This window comes from Podarcis melisellensis, assembly GCF_964234715.1.
Source record: "Podarcis melisellensis genome assembly, chromosome: 8".
NCBI classification, from domain to species: Eukaryota; Metazoa; Chordata; class Lepidosauria; order Squamata; family Lacertidae; genus Podarcis; species Podarcis melisellensis.
The window spans coordinates 75,693,440-75,711,034 of NC_138540.1; the positions used below are offsets into that span (position 1 = coordinate 75,693,440).

Here is a 17,595-nt window from a genome sequence, read left to right on the forward strand (position 1 = left end):
CAATGTGAGTGCTTGAGGGCCCTGCTCTTCCTGCCACTCACCATCTGGCCCAGGGCGGGGCCTGAAGCCTCCAACAGACTGCTTTGCTGCCCAGGAGGACTCCCCTGTGTGAGTGCCTGAGGGCCCTGCTCCTTCCTGCCCCTTACCATCTGGGCCAGGGCAGGACCTGAAGCCTCAAAAGGACTGCTTTGCTGCCCAGGAGGACTCCCCTGTGTGAGTGCCTGAGGGTCCTGCTCTTGCCACTCACCATCTGGCCCAGGGCGGGGCCTGACAGCCCTCAAAAGGACTGCTCTGCTGCCCAGGAGGACCCGGAGGGGTGCAGAGTTCTTTTTAACATGTTTTAAAATTTTAAATTTTTGTATATTGGGGTGGGATGGATGTTTGGTTGGGCTTGGGAAATTGTTTGATTTTGATGGATTTGTAATTTTTGCAGCTTTTTATTTGTATTGTTTTATTGTTTTGGGGTTTTTTATTTTGTTTGTTTTTATTGTTTAAGGTTTTATTGTTTTAGCCTGGGAAAGAATAACATTAATTGCCATCAATGGAGGCTAATATGAGGCTTGGGATTGCTACACTGGAGGGGCGAGGGAGGTATGGCGGTGGGGGCAGATGTTATAGGCGAAGGGGATCAAGATATGGATATGCTCGTACCCCTTCCAATCTGCGCCCCATCCCAAGGGACGAGGGTAGGGGGAGCAAGGATTACTCACCTCCGTCACTGGTGCTGTGCAATGCCAGGTCTATAGGCAACAAAATCGCCACCCTGCGAGATTTCTTTACCTCGCAGGGGGTCGACCTGGCTTGTGTGACGGAGACCTGGGTGCGCGAAGGGGAAACAGCTACCTTATGAGAGATGGCGCCCCCGGGTTTCTCCGTCCTCCACCAGTCACGGACTGTGGGCCGGGGGGGAGGGGTGGCACTATTAATCCGGGAAGATTGTTCTTTCAGGGCTCTACCATCGCCATTGATCCCCGGCATTGAATGTGTTGGCCTAGTGTGGGGCTCCGAGGAGAGCTTGGCTGTCTGGCTGGTGTACTGGCCACCTAGCACACCAGCAGCCACCCTGTCAGGACTACTGGAGGTGGTGGCCGGCTGGGCCTTGGAGTTCCCTAACCTATTGGTATTGGGGGACTTCAACATCCATGCTGATGCCACTCCCTCCTCACAGGCTCTGGTGTCTTCCATGGCGACACCAGGGCTCTCCCAGTTTGTTTCGGGCCCCACACATCAAGCAGGCCATGGTCTGATCACTACACTCTGAAAGCCAGGATTGACTTTCTACCCCCACCCTGCTTAGGTGGCGAGCCAATTTGGGCTCGCCCGCAGAGGCTGATGGACCCTGATAGATTCCGCCAAGCCTTGTGGGACCTTGCTCCCCCTGGCGACTCATTGACTGAGCTCGTTGAGGGCTGGAATATCCAGCTCCTGGCAGCCATTGATGAGATCGCACCTAAGCGCCCTCTGCGACCCCGCAGAAACCGGGCTCCCATGTTTACCGAGGAGCTCCGGAAAATGAAGCGGGACCTCAGACGGCTAGAGCGAGTATGGCGGGGTGCCCGTAATGGAGCCTCAAGAACATCTTATAGGGCTTTTATGAAAACCTATGAGATGGCGATGAAGGCTGCTAAGAAGTCTTACTTCTCGGCCTCCATTGCATCCACTAGCTCTCACCCGGCGCAATTATTTAGTATAATTAGGTCTTTAACGTCCCTTGAGGGACAGCCAAATTTAAATAACAATTTGACACACAGCTGTGAGGCATTTGCGAGCTTTTTTGTGGAGAAGGTCTTGTTGCTCCGCCATGACCTCCCTGCCAATTTGGATACAATAAAGGAACTGGAGGCCCCTCGACTGTCCTCGGGTCCAGTACCGGACCACTTCGACCGGATATCCCTAGCCGATGTGGACAGACTCCTCCGAGCTGGAAAGCCCACCACCTGTCCTCTCGACCCGTGCCCGTCTTGGCTGATTAGAATCACAGAATCACAGAACTGAAGAGTTGGAAGGGGCCACAAGGGTCATCTAGTCCAACCCCTGCAAATGCAGGCATCAACATGGACTCGAACCCATGAATTAGAGCGTGTCCAGACAAGGTGCGGCCCCCCCAGGGGATATCATCACTTTGTCCCTTGGCACGGGGACATTCCCAGGGGAACTGAAGGAGGCAGTGGTGTGCCCGCTCTTAAAGAAAACATCATTAGCTCCTTTAGATCTAACCAATTAACGCCCGGTTTCGAATCTTCCGTTCCTGGGTAAGGTGATTGAGAGAGCGGTTGCTGAACAGCTTGGTGGGTTTCTGGATGAAACATTGGCTCTGGATCCATTCCAGTCCAGCTTCCGTGCTGGTCATGGGACCGAGATGGCTCTGGTTGCCCTAACAGATGATCTTCGTAGACAGCTGGATCAAGGCGGGTCGGGGCTGCTGAATCTTCTAGATCTGTCAGCAGCTTTCGACATGGTCGATCACGAACTCCTGGACCACGGCCTTGCCGACATGGGGATCCAGGACACAGTCCTTCTTTTTTTTAAAAAAAAAATTTATTAAGGTTTTTTAATACAAATGCATATTTAATAAACAACATTGATTATTTAACATCTTTTCATTACTACTTTGGACCCCCTCACGTCTCCCGCTCCCACTTGCATCATTATAAAATTATTTCCAAGCAAATTATCATTTTGTTTAGAATCTTAAATCCATTCATTTAAACACAATCTCTTCCTTTCTCCAAAAAGGAATATATACTTTCCTTATTTCCCTTATCATTAAACTCACATCTAATTTGATGGTAGACAATTGTTTCTACTCTGACATCCTTGTTAACATTCAACCAAATTACAGTACTTTTGTAAATAAATCTTGAATTTCTTCCAGTCTTCTTCAACCCTCTCCTCTCCCAGGTCTCCGATTCTGCCAGTCATCTCAGCTAGTTGCATATAGTCCATCAGCTGCATCTGCCATTCTTCCAGTGTGGGTAGATCTTGGGTTTTCCAGTTCTTAGCGATGAGTATCCTTGCTGCCGTTGTTGCGTACATAAAAAATGTTCTGTCCTTCTTTAACACATTCTGGCCGACAATGCCCAGAAGGAAGGCCTCTGGTTTCTTGGTAAAGGTATACTTAAACACCTTTTTCAGCTCGTATATCATTTCCCAGAAGACCTTCACTCTAGGGCAAGTCCACCAGAGGTGAAAGAATGTTCCTTCATTTTCCTTACATTTCCAACATTTATTATCAGACGAATGGTATATTTTGGCCAATTTAACTGGGGTCATGTACCATCTATATATCATTTTCATTACATTTTCCTTCAGAGCATTACATGCAGTGAAGTTCAGCCCAGTGGTCCACAACCTTTCCCAATCTTCAAACATAATATTATGCCCAATATCCTGTGCCCACTTTATCATAGCCGATTTAACCATTTCGTCTTGTGTGTTCCATTTCAGCAGCAAATTATACATTTTTGAAAGTACTTTAGTCTTAGGTTCTAACAATTCTGTTTCCAACTTCGATTTCTCCACCTGGAATCCTAACTTTTTGTCATTCTTAAACACTTCTTTAATCTGAGCATAGTGTAACCAGTCTCGCACTTTATCTTTCATTTTCTCTAAACTCTGCAATTTCCAATTGTCTCCGTCTCTTTCTAATATTTCCCAATACTTTGGCCAATTGGCCTCCATATTGGGTCTTTTTCGGGCCTTGGCCTCCAGGGGTGACAGCCACCTCGGGGTTTTATTTTCCAATAAGTCCCAGGACACAGTCCTTCAATGGCTGTGCTCGTTTCTCTCTGGTCGGGGACAGAGGGTGGCGTTTGGGGGGGGGGGAATTGTCACCGCGCCACTCCTTGGTGTGTGGAGTACCTCAGGGTGCGATACTCTCCCCGATGCTTTTCAACATCTTTATGCGCCCCCTCGCCCAGCTTGTCCGGAGTTTTGGGCTGGGTTGCCATGAATATGCTGATGACACCCAACTCTATCTGTTGATGGATGGCCATCCTGACTCGGCCCCAGACACACTGAGCAGATGTTTGGAAGCTGTGGCTGGATGGTTACATGGGAGCCGGTTGAAGCTAAATCCTTTGAAGACAGAGGTCCTGTGGCTGGGACGGGATGATATGGGATTGGGGGGGCAACTCCCATCTTTTGCGGGGGCGCAATTAGTGCCAGCACCGTCCGTTAAGAGTTTGGGTGTAATCTTCAACACCTCCCTTTCCATGGAGGTGCAGATTGCAGCTATAACAAAGGCGGCATTTTTTCATCTCCGCCAAGCTAAGCAGTTGGCTCCTTACCTCTCTTGCCCTGACCTAGCCACTATGATCCACGCGACGGTCACCTCCAGACTGGATTATTGTAACTCGCTCTATGTGGGGCTGCCCTTGAGACTGACCCAGAAACTCCAGCGGGTGCAGAATGCCGCAGCGAGACTCCTTACGGGGTCTTCGCTGCGAGATCACATTCATTCGGTACTATACCAGCTGCACTGGCTCCCGGTGGAGTACAGGATCAGGTTTAAGGTGCTGGTTTTAACCTTTAAAGCCCTATACGGTCTAGGACCCTCGTACCTATGGGTCCGCCTCTCCTGGTATGCCTCACAGAGGAACTTACGGTCTTCAAATAAAAACATCTTGAAGGTCCCAGGCCACAGAGAGGTTAGGCTGGCCTCAACTAGAGCCAGGGCTTTTTCGGCTGTGGCTCCGATCTGGTGGAACACTCTGTCACAAGAGACTAGGGCCCTGTGGGACTTGACATCTTTCCGCAGGGCCTGCAAGACAGAGCTGTTCCACCAGGCCTTTGGCCAGGGCACAGCCTGACTCCCTCCTTCAGCAATCTTCGCGGAGCTCTGGCCCAATGGTTGCCAGGGGTTTGCTTTGAATTAATTTTTAATGAATGATTTTAGAGTGTTGTGTTGTGTTGTACTGTTGTACTGTTTTATTGTTGTTAGCCGCCCTGAGCCCGGCTTCGGCTGGGGAGGGCAGGATATAAATAAAATTTATTATTATTATTATTATTATTATTATTATTATTATTATTATTATTATTATTGGTCCTACCGACTATCTGGCTCCAGCCCATTTGCTGGAGACACGGGAAGGGTTAACACCATAGTGGGGGAGTCTCCTGCTGAGGCACGTCAACTAGGAGCTCCCCCGGGTCACCGCTCGGGGGCGTGCCTTAGGCCCACACCTCCATAGGCTTCAGACAGGGCCACGCCCCTCCCGGTCCTTTACCGGACCACCCTTCATTCTCTGGGGGGAGGTGATGGCGTTCCTCCCCCCCATCCTCTTAACCCCTTCTTACCAATGCCTAACCGCCAATGCCAAGGAGTTGTGACAAGTTGCTACGAGGTAGGCAAAAAACCAAATGGCTGCAAATTGCCAATTGGGAAAAATTCCTACCATGCCCCTTGCGGCGACAGACCAAAGTCCATAGCAAAGTCAGAAACCTACCTACCTAAAGGGAGGGAGGGTGGGAAAATGCGGGAGCTAGCCGGCAAGAGGGCGAGCCCTGGCCGCGCCAGCCCTAAATAGGGCAGCCCACGCCCTCCCAGCCACCCAATTGGCTGGCTGGGTGGACGTCGCGGCCGGGATTCCCCTGCTCTCGCGGGGGCTGAAAGCAGCCCCCGCTCATGTGAGGTGCGCGTGAAGCCCGCAACCCCACCTCCTGGGCCAGGTCCGGAAGTGGCTTTATCTGACACCTTCAGCCTTAGGGGACATAATGCAGGGCCCCCAGCACTGCTCCCTTCAGGGGTTTCTCCAGCCTCACGCAGAAAGACTTGCCTTCCCTTCCCCCAGCTTGTCCTCCAGCTTCCTGCAGCCTTGGCAGCTGGAGCTCTTTGCAACCCCCACCCTCCGACTCCCTCTCAGTGCAGACGGGGCAGGCAGGGAGCAGCTGCATCTGCAAAGCCATCTGAGAAGTGTCTACATCAGGAATTTCTTGTCCCACGCTCTCAGTGCCAGCAGTGGCAATTTTAATCTGAAATCTTTTGACACACTGTACTGCGGACAGAGTTCAGAAATGGCTGGCGCTAATAAAGTTCCCTATGGCAGAATGCCTCATCGCTATGGGTCTTTCGGACTCCGAGATATGAAAAAATAATAATAAACCAGCGCGAACATGTACTGCTCAGCAGCAGAGCATTTATAATAAATTATATTATCAGCTCTGTTGCTATTTATTTATTTATCCTGCTTAATATTGGAAAGGGGAAGGGAGCTGCAGCTTTTTGTTATCTTGGAGCAGAAATTACATCCTGTTTCCAAGTTTTCCTCTTCCCCACCCTTGACCAGCACACAGCTCTGCTCAAACAGGTGATTTCTGAGAAAACGAAACCTAAACGAGTTCGCCCTAGTTCCTCCCCCTTGTAAATAATTTCTTGGACTGTGCTGGGTCATGACAGAGAGCAAAGGAAGCAGAAATTTCTCCAGCCTGAAAGCAGAGGAGGAGAAGGCAAAGGAAGTTTTCCCCAACAGTCCAAAGAACGAATTTGTTTGGAGTCTTTGTATCATGTCATCCCATTTCTCCTGAGTTTTGATGCAGTGTGATCCCCACATGACTGGCTCCAAAGGGCAGAAAAACTGAAGCATATGGGGTGGTGTGGGGTAAAAGCAAGAGCCCCAAGCCTAGGCTACCACAGTTATGGCTTTCCCCAAAGAATTCTAGGAATGGTAGTTAGTTAAAGGTGGTGAGAGTTGTTAGGGGGCCCCTATTCCCTTCACAGAAGTATAATTCTCAAAAGTGATTCAGCAGCCTCTTTAATCAGAAGTGCCTGGGCACCATTTTGGCGTGCAGAGCTGAGCTGCGATGGGTGAAAGAGGGAGAGGAGCTGGGGAGCATGAGAATGACTTGCGCACAGTTATAGGACCAGCTCCCAGGGGCCGAGATATTGACATATTGGAGGGGGGCTGCTCTCCACAAGGTGATGGGCATTGCCACTCAAATGGGGTGCGTGCGCCACATATTGTGATCTATGAGGTGATACAGGGCTTAGCTGCCTCCCCCATTGTTTCAGTCGGCACCCCAGCACACAGTCCTGTTACCTCTGCTGCTTGGCTCCCTCTCCATCTCCAAGCCCAGCAACAGCTGTGTTCCTGCTACTTTCTCACAAGGACAAGGGCAAAGCCCATCAACTTTTTTGGGAGGGGGCACCCCTCAAATATGATATTTGCAGGGGAAACACATGTAGACTCCTAACTCTGTGATTAAAGTGGTTATCAGAGGCTGTCACAGGGGGAGGGGCCTGCTCCGAAGCATGCTGGGCAAGTGCAAACCCCATGAGACCCCCCCAGTGTGCCCCCCAGCATTTTTTCCCTAGGGGAGGGGGGATATGAGCAGCTCCTCCTATTCAGCAAGAGGCCACTGCAGAGACATTAGCTCTCTCCCAGTGTTTTCCATTGCTTACTTTTACGAATGTAACTGAGCATCTAACTCTGCTCTCAGCATGGCAACTCCAAATTTCCAGAGCTTGTTTCCATGAGCTCATTACTGAGGTAGACACCATGTTTCCTTCCCTCTTGTCCGGCTGTATACTGGAGCTGCCTTCTTTCACCGCTCCAAGAGATTCACGTTTGAGAGACTCCCTTGCATGGCAGCTAACTCCTAGGGGCTGTTTCATATATGTTGGAAGGTGCCCAGGCTGCCTGGCGCAACCCAGTCAGATGGGCAGGGTACAAATAATAAAATTGCTGTCATTGTTGTTGTTGCTCTGAGTCATTTTGGATGGTGTTTGGCGTTGTTCTTGTTGATTGAATTTATATACCACCCTATACTCAGGTCATTTTACAGAATAAAATCAAGATATAAAACCACAAGATACCAAATAAAAATAAAACAACAGAACAATACCCCCCCCCAAAAAACACATTTTATTTTTATTTTTATTTTTTTTATATAAATATTTATTAGGTTTTTTTTAAAAAAGAAAAATACAATAATAATAAACAATATTGCTTTGTTTTAACAAAGTTTCATATCGTCCTTGAGCTTCCTCACGCCTCCCACTCCCATTTACATCGTTAATACGTTTTTGTCAAGCAAATTATCATCTTATTTCCAAATTTTGTGACCGCTTAATTAATTACAATAAAATGGTTCTCCTACAAATTTAATGGAATGTTAAGAAGGATGCTTGGTTATAAACAATTGGCCATCACTAAAATAGATCAGGAATTGATGATAAGAGAAATTAAGAGAAACAAAAAAACACATTTTAAAAGGGCATAGGATGTAAATCGGACCAGCCAAAGACCTGGTTGAAAAGGAATGTTTTTGCCTGGCACCTAAAGATGTATAATGAAGGTGCCAGGCAAACTTCCCTGGGGAGAGCATTCCACAGACGGGGAGCCACTGCAGAGAAGGCCTGTTCTTGTGTTGCCACACTCCAAATCTCTTGAGGAGGAGGCACACGAAGGAGGGTCTCGGAAGATGATCTCTTGGTCCGGGTAGGTTCATATGTTGTTGTGACTACAAATATATAAATTGTTTTTAAAGATGGAATAGTGAGTGAGGTGGGTTGGCTGGCCTGATCTGGTGTGATCTGGGATTGCTTCAACATAATCTGATCCAATCCTGTGTTGATACGATTTGGCCCAGTCCAATTCATTAATTGGATTGGGCTGGATCTGATGAACAGCCCAAGTGAAATGTGTTCTTAAATAAACTGAAATTTTTCTAGCAACACTTAGCTCTAGAGCCCCTGCTGCCATCTTGCCCCAAGTCTCTTTCTCAGTTGCCGTAATTCTCCTCATGAAGTTCCATTTTCAGCGCCACAGAAGCTTCAACATGGAACATAAGTCCCTTGCAGTTCGCTCTCAGCTGTTCAGAAAGCCAAAGCAGCGTTGTAAATCAGATGGTGTTGGGCAGAGTCTGAGAAGCTTGTGCTCAGACCCACCCATGAAAATATCAAATAAGTATGGAGGGAAGTAAACCCACTTAACTTCCTCCACAAAGATCCCATGGATTTAGGTAGGATCAATCCAATCTGTAGGGTCTCCTAGGCCTGCAAATTTCACCCACTTTGGCCAAAAGGGGATTATTTGATTCCTCATTATAATGAATGGGGACACAGAGCTTTATTTGGTTAGAGTTGTGTGGAACCCAAAACACAGATATAATCAAAGAGAGTACAGAGTAATGAATGCACAGATACTTGGTCACACCTAGTGAGTTGGAATGTGTTTGTCAGGAGTGCGTGCAGGAGCCTGGCCCTGGTAGGGCTTTGCAGGATTGGGGCCTTCCTGAGTTTGGCCTGGAAGGGCAAGGCACTGCTGCACAGGGGAGGCTTGACAGAAGACTCGTAGCACCTGGTGGCAGGGGTCAGGAGGGGTATATAAGACCAGCAGTTCCCTCTGGCTCTTTGCCACAGCAACACACTACCTACCTAGCTGTGCTTTGGTTTCCTGACTCCTGGTTTCCTGACCCCTGGACTCTTGGCTTCCCTGCTCCCGGTTTCCTGATTCGTGGGCTCTTGGCTTCCTGACCCCTGGACTGTGTTGGAATGTGTTTGTCAGGACTGCATGTAAGAGCCTTGCCCTGGTAGGGCTTTGCAGGATTGGGGCCTTCCTGAGTTTGGCCTGGAAGGGCAAGGCACTGCCGCACAGGAGAGGCTTGACAGAAGACTCGTAGCACCTAGTGGCAAGGGCCAGGAGGGTTATATAAAACCAGCATTTCCTTCTGCCACAGCAACACGCTACCCACCTAGCTGTGCTTCGGTTTCCTGACTCCTGGTTTCCTGACCCCCGGACTGTTGATTCCTGCTTCCGGTCCTCTACCCCTGTCCCAACGTACCGAGCCAGGACTCCGACTGCCTGTAACCCGGACTGTGACAGTGTTTCGCTATTTGTCAATAAAAACTATATTACTTTGTATGTTTATTTGTGTTGGCAGACAGTGGGGGGACATTTCAACCTCCAAGGCTTTAAGGCTGTAAGACTTTACAGAAAAGTTGCATTCTGAGGAGGGCTAAACTCATTCCACAAATGAGCAGCTGGTAAAATCACTATAACAATCTCAAAAACAATTGGCTAGTGCTTGGAATGAACAAGTTCAATGTGCACTGAATTAGTTTGAAAAACATCCGAACTACATGTGAAAGTAGTTCCTATAATTGCTGGGTAAACTGAATATGAATTAAGTTGATGTTGGGGCAAAATGCAGCTCATTGTCACTTTCTAAATGCTTTAGAGTATTTATACAATTTTTTTTTGCTAAGGATACTTTGGATGAACTTGAAGTGAACTGAACATAAAGAGAACTGGTTTGTTTCATAAAGGGATGAACATGAATGGGAATTAGTTCTTTTACGGACATGTTGAACTTGAACTAGTTCCAAGCTCTGATACGGACAGAGACCTGATTAGAAGTTTTCTTTCTTCTGATGATGTCGTCTCTGGTTTCTTTGTTTTCTCAAGAACCAAGAAACAAAACAAAAAAAAAGGAAAATAAAAAGCACATATCCCACAAAAACAAAGAAAGAATAAGAAGCACCAATCTGGAGTTATTTGTGGCAGGAGGACACCCAAAACTCCCTCTACTCCAACTATGTTGAAGATGAACCAGTCTTTCTCTGTTTCATAGCATCCTAAAATACAAGGAAATTTGTGGGTATGTGTATGCTTATTTCCCGAGGAGAAACCCTCCACAAAGGCTCCGGCTTCCCCTACCCACCCACCCAGCTGGTGAAGTAAAGAAAAGATTAATCATCACAACAAGGAGGCTGAGAGAAAACAGGCTTGTGGTTCAGGTTTGGACACCTAAATTTGGACTGTTGCCTATAGCTTTCCCATGCCTGGATTAAATGATTTTTTACAACTAAAATTAGAACAGTTGGGGAAATAATTGCAGTAGGGAGGATTCAGAAAACATAAAATTTTAATATTTATTATTTAATTGAGATTAAGTAAATAACGCAAAAGGAAAGAATAGCAATCAAAGGAGGCAGAGAATACATTAAAACATTTTTAAAAGCAGCAACGACAAAATAACCACAAAATATACTAAAGGCTACAAAACTATATAGTATATTTTTGCATTGAAAAGCGTGTCTCGCAGGATCCCACCCAAGACGATATCTGTGTTAGATCTTGTTTAATTTGACCTGCTTCAGATTTTGATATCTCCTCATTAAGATCAGTAACTTTTTAATCCAGGGCTGTAATTTTATGATTCACCTTTGCTAAATTATCCTTCAGACATTAATTCTGCATCACAATTTACTTAAGCATATCAGCAATAGACCTCTCTGAAGCCATTTCTCTTCTCTTCTTTTCTCCATTCTTTATGCTTTGCTGCTGCAAATTTGCTCCATGTTGGAGGGGGAGACATCCATCGCTTTAACACTGACAGGTAGGATATAAGAAACATCTTACCTGGACAAAAATTGTCCAGGCAGTCTACTGATTAACCATTGCTACAATAGGGCTGCCTTATGTCTGGGATTTGTCCGTTGGGAGTAGTGTCCAGGCAAATTGGTAAAAATGTCTGTGAAAAGATATGGAAAACAATGGCAAGCCATGTCAGAAGTGTTGGGATTTTTTTTTTTTTTGGTGAATTTCCTTTAAAATAGCTCAAAATCCTCTTTCTGTGAAATGTCAAAAGTGTTGCTTTTTTGGGGTGAATTTCCTTAAAAATAGCTCAGAAACGTCTTTTGTTTTTGGGAGATTTTGCCAAAAAAACTCATCAACTTTGCCCTCCCCATCTCTATAACTTCGCCCCTCCCCCAATAAGTAAAAAGCTATATAACTTTTGTATCCAGGTTTCCACTTTTTGACATACACTGGTACCTCGAGTTAAGTACTTAATTCGTTCCAGAGGTCCATTCTTAACCTAAAACTGTTCTTAACCTGAAGCACCGCTTTAGCTAATGGGGCCTCCTGCTGCTGCCATGCCACCGGAGCATGATTTCTGTTCTCATCCTTAAGGAAAGTTCTTAACCCAAGGTACTATTTCTGGGTTTGTGGAGTCTGTAACCTGAAGCGTTTGTAACCCGAGGTACCACTGTATGGCAGTGCTACAAGTGCTGAGCTGAAGAGTAATAAAGGAAGCATGCTAGGATGCCATCTTGCAAGACCAGAAGTCGAACTTGTGAAGAAAGCAATTGGTTGATGCTGTGGTAGAAAGATGAGATAATGCATGTTGTACCTGGATGTCTCTTCCCAGGTAGATGCATTGGCTTTTTACTTGCGTCTCTTGGGCTCAGCAGCCTTTGCCTGAACTTTCTCTGCATCTTTCACAGCGTTTTCCAGGAAATCCTTCAGCAAGTACAATGTGGTAACAAAAGAACTGCCCCCACCATAGAGAGACCCCAACACAGGTATGCAATCCAGAAACAGCTCTGCCCCTGTGATTGCTCCCCATATTAGTGACCTCTTCAAGAGATCCATGACGAATTCATTTGTGATCATACCAGTGCTTGGGGTATGTTCAATAACAGATTTCAACTCCTTAACGGGTTTCCCCACACGATTTGCTAGTATATTGAGGGAATCTTCATCCAAGCCAAAAACTTTGCAGATATGGCTCATTGTCGAAACCACAATGGCAATGTCACAACCAAGCGAGAGGAATGGGAGAGGAATCAACCCAACAGAACAACTCACCATGGCTGTTTTCCATATCAGGCTCTCTATAGCAGCCTTTTTCTTTTTAATGCTATCTTTTGTTAAAATTGGAAGACACATAATCAAAACCTCTCTCTTGATTTCATCCTGTTCCTGTTCAATGGTCTCTTGAAGGAGGGGGAAATCATACTTGTTCAAATCCCACCTCGATATCAGAAAGACCCTTGGAGAAGACTCACCTAATGCCTTCAATTTATCATAGCAATCTTTCCGTATAATGTCAAGAGTCTTCTTCTCAGACTGCATCCTCTCATAGGTGTCCTCCTCACTGATGCCTTCTGACTTCCAGGTGTTATCTATATCGACATCCACTTTGCTGCGCACATAGTAGAATTTCTTCTTATTTTTCTGGATCTCAAGAGCCAAATTGGTGTCATCCTTAGTGAAGCGTTCCGAGGAGATGATGATGAAAAAATCATACTTGCTGAAATTGACCTTTGTTAGGTATTCCTCTGCATTAAATTCATTTGTTCCAATTCCTGGTAGATCCCAAATTTTGACTTTGGGGAATGTGGGGTGTGAATATTCTCGTGGCTCCATTGTTGTTTCTGTCACCCCCGTCTTAGCTGCACCCTTTTCCTGATCTTTCATTCCTCGCAGGGCATTGACAAAAGATGATTTCCCGACACCACATCTTCCTGTGATGGCAATTTCAAACGTCATGTTATTTAATAAATTTAACAGCTGTTGAGCTTCAGCTGAAATGGCTTCAAATGTTTTTTTCTCCAAAGCAGACTTCATTTCAGCAAGGTCTTTTTTTACGGTTTCTTTTGTTAAGGCAGGATCCATGACAGGGATTCCTTGTGGTTCAGTTTATCTGAGAAGGAGAAGAAAGCTCTAATAGTTAAATGATATCCTTCCACACACTTTTCTGGTCATCTTTACAATCCGTGGTTTATGTGGGAAAATCAATTTACTTAGGGCATGTCACTGAGACTAGTGGGTTGTTTGAGCAGCAGTTGGTAGTATTTCAATAAAGTGAAGAATTGCGCCTGTTGTCAATCTCTCAGAAATCTATATGTGCATGCATTCACACATAACCCTTAAAACATGTTTATGTGAGATGTGGATCTTTTTTGAACTCAAATTGTTCATTCCTCTAGAGCAGGCATGGCTAAACTCGGCCCTCCAGCTGTTTTGGGACTAAAACTCCCATCATCTCTGACCACTAGTCCTGTTAGCCTGGGATGATGGGAGTTGCAGTCCCAAAACAGCTGGAGGGCTGAGTTTGGCCATGCCTGCTCTAGAGATTTGACTAAAGGAAGCATTTACACACAAACTAAGGATTCCTCTTTTTTTTTTTTTTTGGCTAAAACTTTTGATAAAACACTTAATAAATAAATAAGCCAATGCACTGTGCATATCCCTAGTATATTCTGCTCAAGCCTTGTCCTGCCACTTTCACAAAAGTCACCATAAAATGAAGAATATTTTTAGAAATGTCACCAAGGGGGAGATAAAAAAAGGAGTCAAAGGGTAGGAATAAGTGATGCAGAAAGAGCCCAGAAATATTCTTAAAGTGCAGTACTGGGGGAAATATCCACATTGGGTTCTTGTCAACCAACCTTTACTCAGCGACGACTCAATGAAATTAATAACAATGCCTAAGATCCATTAATTTTAATACGTCTACTCTGAGTAAATGTTAGTTGAAGACAACCCATTATCAGCAACATTATCTTGTCCTGAAAGCCATATAAATGTAATGAATAAATGAATGAAATACCGCTAAAGGAAAAAAGAGCATAAAATCGATTTTAGAATTAAAGACATTCTGAGGACCTAACTGCACGATACATTAAGTGTGGGGTGTTATCAGTGCGGTTTTGTTTGTTTGTTTGTTTGAATTGATATGGGGAGGCGATTTTGCAGCAGGACTAAGGTGCATGGGGAAGGGAAGTTTCATCTTTGGTACCACAGTCATGGAAGGACACAGAAAGCCCCGAGAGGGCAACTCAGGAAAGTCATGGAATCATAGCACTGTAGAGTTGGAAGGGACCCTGAGGATCATCTAGTCCAACCCCCTGCAATGCAGGAATATGCAGCTGGTCCATACAGGGACCTGCAGCCTTGGCGTTCTCAGCACCACGGTCTAACCCACATAGCTATCCAGGCTCATCAGGCAGCACCAACCCAGAACCAAGAGAAGCTCCAGCATCTTCTGCCCTGCCCTGCCTTGAAGCCTTGCCATGCAGATTTTCTAATCAGAAGTGGTCACAGATAGCATTTTTACACACCAGCAAGTGCTGGGATGCAGCCGTGTTTCTGCTGCTTTCTTGAAGGGACTGGGGGGGGCGGTCTGCAGAGGGATATATTGAATTAACACGCAAAAGGGAGACCGGTGGCATTGGCTTCAGGGCAGTTACTTAAATCTCTTATGCTTTGCTTGTGCACTAAGGGGCAGCCCAGATGGTCTCTGCCTCTTCAGCACTCAGGGCATTGTTTGGAAAATAGAAGTTGCTGTTTTCCTGTTCTGCACCCCGTTCCCCGCTCTGACAAAGAGGGTGGGGTAGGGTTAGCAGACGTTCCCAGTACAATATGCATGTGTGCTTGGGCCCAGGGTCTTTTGCCTCACCATCCTCACTACTGACTCCCTGTTGCTACTCAGCTTCAAAGAAACAAAACAAACAAAACAAGTGTCCCTGGATTCATTGGGGGAAAAACCTGGTAAGCATAGGGTGGGGTCATGAACTGCATTGCAATACTAATAAACGTCTTTTATTAAACTTGTCGGGAGGAGGGGACTAGTAGCACGAGCTCTACTTGCTCCCTGGTGATGGCATGTTATTTATTCCCTTTGCTGCAGGGAAGAAGGGCATCTTTCTCCAACATCATTGTTAATAATATTATTGTTGTTTATAATATGATATGATATATGATTTCACAGTAGCTATAATGTAATGGTTAATATAATAATAAAAATGTAAAAATAACAATAAATAGGTAAAAGGTAGACGACGACGACAACAACTGTCACCCACCAAACAAGGAGCTTAGAGTCTCCTTTAACGCAAACAAGCTCAAAAAGAAACGGAAATCAACTCCTTACCTGCTGTCGAACCGATTTTTTGTAGCCGAGCTCAGTCCTCTTCTTGGAGGTTTTGCTTCGAGATTTCTCGTGCTTTTCTCCGTCCTCTTCTCTCCCTCTGTCTCCCTTTTATACCCTCTCTCCCTCCTGACCTCTCACTACTAAAAGCAAAAAAGAAAGCGAAGGTGACCAGCGAGGATGAAATAAGATCCCAACAAATAGCCGAAGCCGCATTCCTGGCCAGAGTCCAAGCAGCCCGTTTGCCAGCGGGGCTGCTGCCTTTTCTGGGAAGTCCCAAAGGATCACCTGTGGAAGCATCCCATGTGGGCAATCCTTCACCTCTGCTGTTGTTGCCTCTGTGCCAGTCTCAGCAGCACCTGAGTTGTCTGCACTTCCTACTACTGCAGTGTGGAATATTTGCAAAGAATCATAGACATTTCTTAGATTTTTAAATAAAAAATCCAGTTAATCAGGTCCATTCATTTCAGCTGGTGTGCTCTGAGCATGAGTATATTGGATAAAATCCATAGGCTGGGGTGTAAATGGCAAGCTGGGGGAGCAGAGCAGTGCTATGAGGAGAATTCGGCTGATCAGGGCATGTGGCATCCATGGTTGCACAACCAGACCAGCATGTGCAGTACATCAGATGCGCACTGGCACAGACATATTAATATAAGAATGCAATGACAACAAGGTTCTGCCTCATGTCTGAAGTGTGTCAAGTTCTTTCTTCCAACCCGCTCTATGCATAGACCTCTCCTGTTATTTGCATTAAAAAGATGGGGGGGGGGGTTGGCAGTGAAAGAATTTCATTAGCATGTGCAGAGATACTTTGTTCTGCTTAGGGGGCCCTTTCAGCACTAACTTGTCTACTGAGGGCCTCCTGCACATCATTGATCACGTGACCCATTTGCACTGCAGAAAATTCTGAGAATGGAAAAGCATCATAAGGGATGTTATATTGGTTCACATGCTCAGTCCTGTCAGGTTTCACTGTCAAGGTCCATAAACTCACAGATAGCCTGTGCCTGGTTGTAACTGTGCACTGAAGATCAGCAGTGATGACAGTGTATCACCGGTTTTGATCTTGGAATGACATACAGTGGTACCTCAGGTTGCATACGCTTCAGGTTACAGACTCCGCTAACCCAGAAATAGTGCTTCAGGTTAAGAACTTTGCTTCAGGATGAGAACAGAAATAGCGCGGCAGCAGCGGGAGGCCCCATTAGCTTAATTGCTGCTCCAGGTTAAGAACAGCTTCAGGTTAAGAACGGACCTCTGGAACGAATTAAGTACTTAACCTGAGGTACCACTGAACATACTTCTGAAGGGAGACCCCGAACAGAGACTGAAAACCCCTATGCAGTTTAAAATCACCAAGGTACTGGATATGTAGAAAAATACAGGTATTCTGGGAGAGTATCCATGCAGAACTGCAAAAAATGCTAAAGATCTCTTTCAATAAAAAACCAGAGGCCTACCTCCGGTGAAAAATAGATTTGGATATTCCACAAAAGAGGAAGGCTTATCTTTTTATATGTGATGGCGGCAGCAAGAGTTTTGATCGCAGCAAAATGGAAGAGTAATGAAATCCCCTCTATACAAGATTGGATCCAAAAGCTGACAGAATATGCCAAATTAGATGGTCTATCGGGGGAAAAAAAGAATAAATCAAAACAGGAATTTGTTTCAAAATGGGAGGTTTTCAAAGAATTTCTGAAAAATAAATATAGTAGTTTAAATTCTGTTGCAGCATTTGAGGAACTTCAGTAATAGTTGCAAGGTAGATATAAGAAATTACATACATAAAGAAAAAGTTTAATTATGATAAAAGTGTGTATTGGCAATAAGTAATATGAAATTGAAATATGGAATAGATGGGAGGTTGGGTCTTTAGCTGTAAGACCAATATATGTTTTATTGTTTGCTAAGAAAATTATGTGTCTATCGTTA

The 17,595-nt window shown here is 45.5% G+C and overlaps 1 protein-coding gene and 4 pseudogenes across 7 annotated transcripts in view; 1 reads left to right on the forward strand and 4 right to left on the reverse strand.

Moving 5' to 3' along the window:
• The window catches only part of LOC309375187 (interferon-inducible GTPase 5-like), a 205,941-nt gene that overhangs the window by 89,014 nt on the left and 99,332 nt on the right, over window positions 1–17,595 (reverse strand). The gene's annotated exons all lie outside the window — the stretch shown is intronic.
• LOC309375203 (interferon-inducible GTPase 5 pseudogene) overlaps window positions 1–17,595 on the reverse strand; it is an 89,330-nt pseudogene that overhangs the window by 65,346 nt on the left and 6,389 nt on the right. The window lies entirely within an intron of this gene.
• Window positions 1–17,595, reverse strand: part of LOC309375207 (interferon-inducible GTPase 5-like) — a 107,358-nt pseudogene that overhangs the window by 50,324 nt on the left and 39,439 nt on the right. The gene's annotated exons all lie outside the window — the stretch shown is intronic.
• Window positions 1–17,595, forward strand: part of LOC309375181 (interferon-inducible GTPase 5 pseudogene) — an 89,838-nt pseudogene that overhangs the window by 37,549 nt on the left and 34,694 nt on the right. The gene's annotated exons all lie outside the window — the stretch shown is intronic.
• On the reverse strand, window positions 10,860–15,795 carry LOC309375196 (interferon-inducible GTPase 5 pseudogene; annotated as a pseudogene). The gene is made up of 2 exons (XR_014173312.1): window positions 15,664–15,795; window positions 10,860–13,431 (listed from the first exon to the last, which is right to left on the reverse strand). The product of XR_014173312.1 is annotated as an interferon-inducible GTPase 5 pseudogene (transcript).